Raw genomic sequence first — 7,162 nt, 5'->3', positions numbered from 1 at the left:
TGCTGCTGCCTTGGCCGAATCCTGGCTGTGCATGGTTGCACTGCCAGATCCCCTTCTGGCTACTGGATTGAAGCCCAAACTACAAGCCAGGGCTACAGAGACCAAACCCTAGGTGGTTGTAGCCCTTAAACCCTGCTAGACATGCATATCCAGCCTTGCATGTGGCTGAATCTCAAGTTCTCAGATTTGCAAAACCCTAAACACTATTCATCAAGGTTATTTGGGCAGCCAGATCAAGCCTGATAGTGGATTTACCGAGCGATCAGCCTATGGCAAATGGTAGACCACCACTAGGCCTACCCAACCACCCCAACATACAGAGGATCCATTAGACCCTTGGCCCTGCAAAGCCCAGCCTAGGGAACTCAACCCTGCCGTCGATTGCAGGCACTGGGCCACGCACTAGTAGATGCAGCAACGCCCAGAGCCATCGCCCAGTGAAGGAATCTTTCTAGAATAATGGGGCACAACTATAATTTCTTGTTGGCTTTGATCCCTGGACACTGTGGGATGTGGGAAATGACAAAAATGACCTTCCCCCACATCTGTCCATAGGTGAAAATTGGTTTGGAACCCTAAGTGGGCCTCGTAGGTGACTGTGCACTACTGTGATTGGTTTTACTGCACTGCCCTAAGTTGGACAGTAGTGTATTATGACATAAACTAAATTGGGACCAAATCTGACCTGGAGGCAGGTGCGGACACTATAAATGACCAAATTGCCCCTGTGCCCTAGGCACTGGCCCATGCATCAGAACATGACCTAAGACCCCGTGCAAAGCCCGGTGTTTCCAAATGAGACCAACTAAACCCCGGGTCAACCCAGTAAGATAGGGGGTAACCCTAGGACACTAGTGTAGGGCCAATAACTAAATAAAACACTGTTTGATTTTGATGTTTAGGACTTGATCCCGTGCTCGAGGACAACAATCAGACAACAGCTGAAATTGAATCTGTGACTGCGTACCTAGAGCCAAGTTCTGGTGAGTGAATAATACTATCATATGTGTAAATGTAATTATGATCTAATGCCGGTTATTAATAATTGAATCATGAATGCTGTGTTATTTACTTACAATTCAAGTTACTCAAATCATTGCATAAAGTCTGTTGTTGATCAACACTGTGAATTCTATATGATGATTGTGATTGCTAGACTAGATGCCATACTCGGCTTGGAAATGGGGCCAATGGTAGCCCGTATTATGGGGTACGGTTGACACCGCAGGACTCATACGATGCCATATAGACATGGGGCTAGAGTTTCATCACCCGTGCCACGAACCCTTGGCAACAGGGGTTAAGGTGTTGGATGCTTGTGGGGACAATTATTAGGGAGTGAAAAAAAAAAATTAAATAAAAGAACACCGGAATGATGCATGAATAAAAGAACACCGGAATGGTGCATGAGGGAAGAAACAGTTGTCCCCCTGGATAATCACAGAGGGCTGGTCGGGCTGACCAAGGACTAGTGTGCTGGGGCTGACTGATCCTCTCCGACAACTCAATGGGTGTATCGCTGGAAGGGGTAACCAAGCCCGCACCAGGGATACATGTATTGGGGATTGTAGTGGCACAGACCAGACTTAGTTGTATTGTTAGGTGGCTAATAATAAAATCTGGACTTGCATATCATGTAGATCATGTGAACTGTGGATTGTGATTGCATATGCATGCATGATGGATGTTATTTGCTTACGAGCTCGGTGGGGCTCACACTCTGTTATATGTTGCTCTCTTCTTAGATGATCCTACAGGTGGATGCCGCTGTGGCATGGCGGGCTATCTCGAGGAGGAGAGTCCTGGTGTGTATGATGATGTTGGTATGGGCCCCGACGGAGGTTATACCGATTCTGCATACTTTCTCGGTGGTCGTGGATGAAGACTGTTGAGGAGTGCTTTTGATGTTTTATGCTGGGAACTCCTTTTTGTTTTGTTAGGAGGTTTCCTATTTTGACCGTGGACTGGTTTTAGTTATTTTTCTTTTCTTTCTTCCTTTTTGGGGTTGGGTGCCCTAACCCTGTATATAGTCATGTATGTAGTACTGTACTTATCAGCTTATGTTTTCTTATGTTATGGGTTGTGTGTGCTGGGAAATGTAACAAACAAGTTTCTATATGTATATATTAACACCATTTCTCGTATCGCTATGCTTCCTTTTTACTTTTAAATTGTAGATGCCTGCATTACTCTGATCTTACTTATGGTTAAGATGTGGATATTGGTTCATGAATGTAAGCACTGCTTCTAGATCCGTGGGATTTGACGGATTATCGTTACGTAATTCGGGTCACCTACCCAATCCTCCTAGGGGGTGGTTTGGGGTGTGACAGAGCTTGGTATCAGAGCGTGAGGCTCTTCTTACATTCATGACGTGCAAACTAGGGTTACCAAGATATAACTAATAAAACACGTAATAAGTAAAAGTTACAGGGGAGGTAGATGCAATTAAACAAAGACATGAAATTTTTATTAAAATTAACAATATTTACATAAGTTTGATTGCATAAACTGCAATTCAACAAGTACATAAGCTGATGGAAATAAATTACAAAAAAAAAAAAAAAAGAGATGATCATAATGATGTAGCCACAAGTGTCTGGAAGATGCTAGGAGCTACTCTAAAGGAGGCAGGTCATCAGTAGGAGGCTGAGGCTGGCATGAGTCAACACGGAAGTAACGGTCCCAGAAGTCTAGTCTCTGCTCAACTGCACCTACTCTACCGCCCAAAGAAGTGAAACCCTGATCAAGTCTAGACCCCAGGTCTGACATCTGTGTGCCGAGGCTCTGAAGCTGTGCCATCCACCTGAGCCCAATCTGGAGGCCTTGGAACCTGTGACCTAGTGGTACCGGTCATCCCATAAGCAGGTAAGTCCATAAACGGTGTGTCAAAACCCTCAATATCATCTGGACCTAACCCCTGCTCCTCTGTGTACATGCCCTGACTGCGACCCCCGATGTCACCCTGCTCCTCACCAATCTGACTCTCGACATGTGCACCACCACCCTGAAGCTCACCCTCTGGTACATCCATCGGCTCGTCACCCTCTATAGGATCCTCACCAAGCACCTTCATCTTCAGAATAGAAGTCTTGTCTATAGGTCTGGATCGAACCCTGTCAATGTACTCGCCCTCTAGTGGAACCCCAAAGTATCAGAACACTAAGGTAAGAAACTTCTAATAAGGAAGGTTTTCGTCAGTTGGGTTCCGTGCATGATACAACATCACCTGAAGTAATAAATATGGGAGGTTGATGACTGGACTCCCCTGACCAGTACCTAGCAAGCAGTAGGTGATGTATGCCCGCATCATAGAGATACTACCCTTGTTGCCACCCTTTGGGTGGATGTTATAGGTCACACATCTACTAATCACCCTAGCACTGGGTTTGTAGGCAGTCTCAGACTTGGGAGTGTCCCCTGAACCTATCAAAGCCCTAAACACAGTCCTCCTAGTCTCCAAAGAGAACATATCGGAAATGTCCATGCAGGGTTGGTAATAAACCCTATCACCTGTGTCAGGTAAACCCAGGATCTCTGCCAATAGGGTAGTGGTCAGCCTGATATCCACTCCCTTTATCTTACTCTCCACCCTGAACTCCTGGGCACTAGAAGGCCCCAAGTTACAGTAAAAGTACCGAACCAAGTTGGGATAACATGGCTCAGTAGGGGATAGCATCGATGCCCAGCCTAGGGCATTAAATTTGGCAAAAAGGCCATATTGGTGGAAGTCCTCTACTCGCACCACCCGGCCATTCACTATTTTTACGAAAATGAAGTTTTTCCACTCCTTAGCGTACTCATACCTGGAGAAAAGATGGTGGTCGAAATCAGGTTCCTCTGAAGATGAATCCTCCCTAGGAGATGAAGGAGGAATCTCTGAGTAGGAACCTCAAACTCAGCCCATAACCTCTTCCGGGCTACTGATTTACGTGTAGTACGCCTGCTAGTGGACATTCTCTACAAAAGAGAAAGAAACCCCATGGTTAGGACTAGCCATTGGGTGAAAATCAAAACCAAAACAAGAGGGAAGTGAATAGAGATATGTAAAAGACAAGTTTGACCTAGAAAGCTTACCGGAGAGCGTATGTGATCGCAAATAGCCCGAGGAATTGATGAGAAATAGTATGGAAGTAGTCCCCTTACCTTTCAAGAACTTATCCCTAAGGTTTGGAGAAGTTTGGAATAGAATAGGGAACAAATGGGGCCCTCTCGGACTTAAAAAGCCTGAGCCCGATTCTCTGGGCGATGGCACTAGGCAATGTGGCAATGCCCAGAGACATCGCCCAATGATTGAATATTACAGGAAAACCAGAATTTTCACATAGAAACCCTATTATTGGGCATAATAACCTCATAAGGCCTTAAAGTAAGGACTTTTACACAAAAAAAAAATTTTTAATTTATTATTATTATTAAATAATAAAAATATAAAAATATATTACATAATAGGAAATTGACAACTTAAGGACTTAGGTTACAAAAGCTCAAGAAGGCAAATTTCACAAATAGGGACTAAGGGAAAAGAATCTATATGGCTAGGTTTTAGACAAGTGTGCGTCATATACTAATGTGCATAATTATATACAATGAATATATATGAATATAAAATATGATATATATTGTTAATATGCTTTATGCTTGCCTATTGTAATGTACGAACTGATTGGACTGTTGCTCTGCAAAACAGAACATAGCTACATAAGTATGTGGTGTTACGTGCGTAGTACATATGGGAAGCGTAGACCTCATCCAAACCTAGGCTTAGGATAACTGAGAATAGGACCTAGTAGGGCTCATAGCCAATCGAAGACGTAGACGCTAAGGTACCTCGAGCCAACCCAAGAATTTGTTATGCTGGTGTTATGGTTATTTAAGTTTCCAATAGTTGTGTACTTAATTCTATCAATTAAGTATGTTCTAATGCTTAGAACCATGTTGCGTGACAGGACCAGTGAGTCGACTAAGGCTGGTGACCCCAGCATCATGCTTTATATTAGACATTTACGAGAGAGACTGAGACGGATATGATTAGTATTATCCGGGCTGAGAGTCGACTAGACTTTTACTTGGCTATTGCAGCCATTAGTGGACCCGAGGACCGGGAGCATTTTTTGAGTCTAGCTGGAGAGGTGATAGCTGACATAGAATTTCTACTGGCACTAGAGTTTGAGACCGGGAAGAAGCTGGAGATGCTTGCCTGCTAGGTCAGGTAATTAACTAAAAGCTTTTTATTTAAAAATCTGAAATTTTCCATTAGTGCCATGTATAGCATATTGACTCATAAAATGCATAAGACAGAGAAACACAAAGCATTCAATGAAACACATCACTTAACAAACCGAGATAAAGAATCTAACAAATTCCACCTTACTGGTATGACTCATGCTACTCATTGGAACTATGGACTAAATTTGAACCTGCTTAAGTTAGAAAACAACTATTTACCCACATAGATGAAATTGGAATATTGAACACGCTCCTCTTTTCAGAGAAGCAACAATGGTCAACACTAGAAGTTCTCATGGAGGTCGTTAGGGTAAACAACCTAGAATTGTACCGGAGGTTGAACTGCCCAACGGAACTGAGGCTCAAAACTCTAAGGCATCGGCCGCTTCATCAGGAGCACCAACTACTGCACAAGCTACTGCAGCAGCACCTTAGCCAAGTGTGGCAGTCGGCGACGTGACTGCCTTTATGACCACGATGATGTGAACCATGCAACAACAACAGGAGTTGCTTGGTCAGATGTCTACACAGTTTGCAACTATGATGCACGAATGCGCTGCACCACCACCACCTAATCGACCCGTACTGTTTCCACCACCTGTGCCTTAGCACTTAGCAGAAAATTCTACCGCCAAGGTTATGGAAAGGTTCAAGAAACTCCAACCGCTTGCATTTTCTAAAATAACATCAGAGGCAATGCAGTCGGAATGATGGATCAGTGCCCTAGAAAAGGCATTTGAAGTACTCGAGTGCACAGAAGCGCAAAAGATTATTTGTGCGGGTTATCAGTTGCAAAATGAAGCCGAAGCTTGGTGGAAAGCCACGAGACCTAATTTGGAAGCTACATACCCGAACCCCACATGGAAACAGTATAAAGAAGTTTTCTTTAAGAACTACTTTCCCGAAAGTTTCAAGGATAGAAAGGAAGCAGAATTCATCACACTATTGCAAGGGAACAAGTCGGTACTAGATTACCAACAGAGGTTCGAAGATCTATTCCACTTTGCTCCTAAGCACTTAAAAGGGGAAGTTAGTAAGGCCAAGAAATTTGAGAAGGGACTCAAAACTGAGATTGGATCAGTTTTGTCAATCATGGATATTCGGGATTATGCTCAAATGGTTGATAAGGTGAAGACAATGGAGGATCGATTCAAGGAAAAAGAGAAAGAAAAGACTGTGATGTTGCCTGGTTTGAACAAAAGGTCGAATAATTTTCAAACCTATGGTTGGCCAAATAAGGTTTACCGATGAACAAGTTCAAGCCTTACTCCAACTCTGTATCGTAGGCCGAGTGTAGGTCAGAATTCTTTTCGTCCTACATTTACTCGATCTGCTCAACCTACTACGAGTCAACCAATGATAGCAGTTTCACCAGCTCAACCAGTAACAAGTCAAGCGAGCAAGGGCTCAACACCTAGAGCTCTACCTTTTAAATGCTATATGTGCAACAAGGAAGGGCATATGGCCAGAGATTGCAAATCGCGTGGATACGGCAACAATTCATTTAATCAACCCTATGCTAGGCCATTCCAACAGTGTGACAATCGAACGCAAGGAAAGGTGTATGCTCTGACTAACGAAGAAGCTGAGGCAAACCCCGACGTAATGACAGGTAAGTGGTCGAACACTATAAATTACAGAGAATAGCTGGTTTAATTTGTGAAACCTATATTACCTACAAACCCTAGGTACCCTGAGTGTCTCAATCATACCCGCACGAGTATTATTTGACTTGGGCGTAACCCACTCTTTCGTCTCCTCAACCTCTGCGAGTAAGATGGAAGATCAACCAAGGGACATCAGGCACGAGTTAATAGTCAGTACGCTGACAGGGAGTGTCATAAGTTGAAAGAGGTTTATGACCCCTGTCAGATCGAAATCTGTGGGAAGAGACTAACCGCATGACTGATAAAAATGGATATAAATGATTTTG

The sequence above is a fragment of the Telopea speciosissima genome, chromosome 1 (assembly GCF_018873765.1).
Source record: "Telopea speciosissima isolate NSW1024214 ecotype Mountain lineage chromosome 1, Tspe_v1, whole genome shotgun sequence".
In the NCBI taxonomy this organism is placed as follows: domain Eukaryota; kingdom Viridiplantae; phylum Streptophyta; class Magnoliopsida; order Proteales; family Proteaceae; genus Telopea; species Telopea speciosissima.
The sequence above is the reverse complement of the archived record's forward strand: the minus strand, read 5'-3'. Positions refer to the sequence as shown.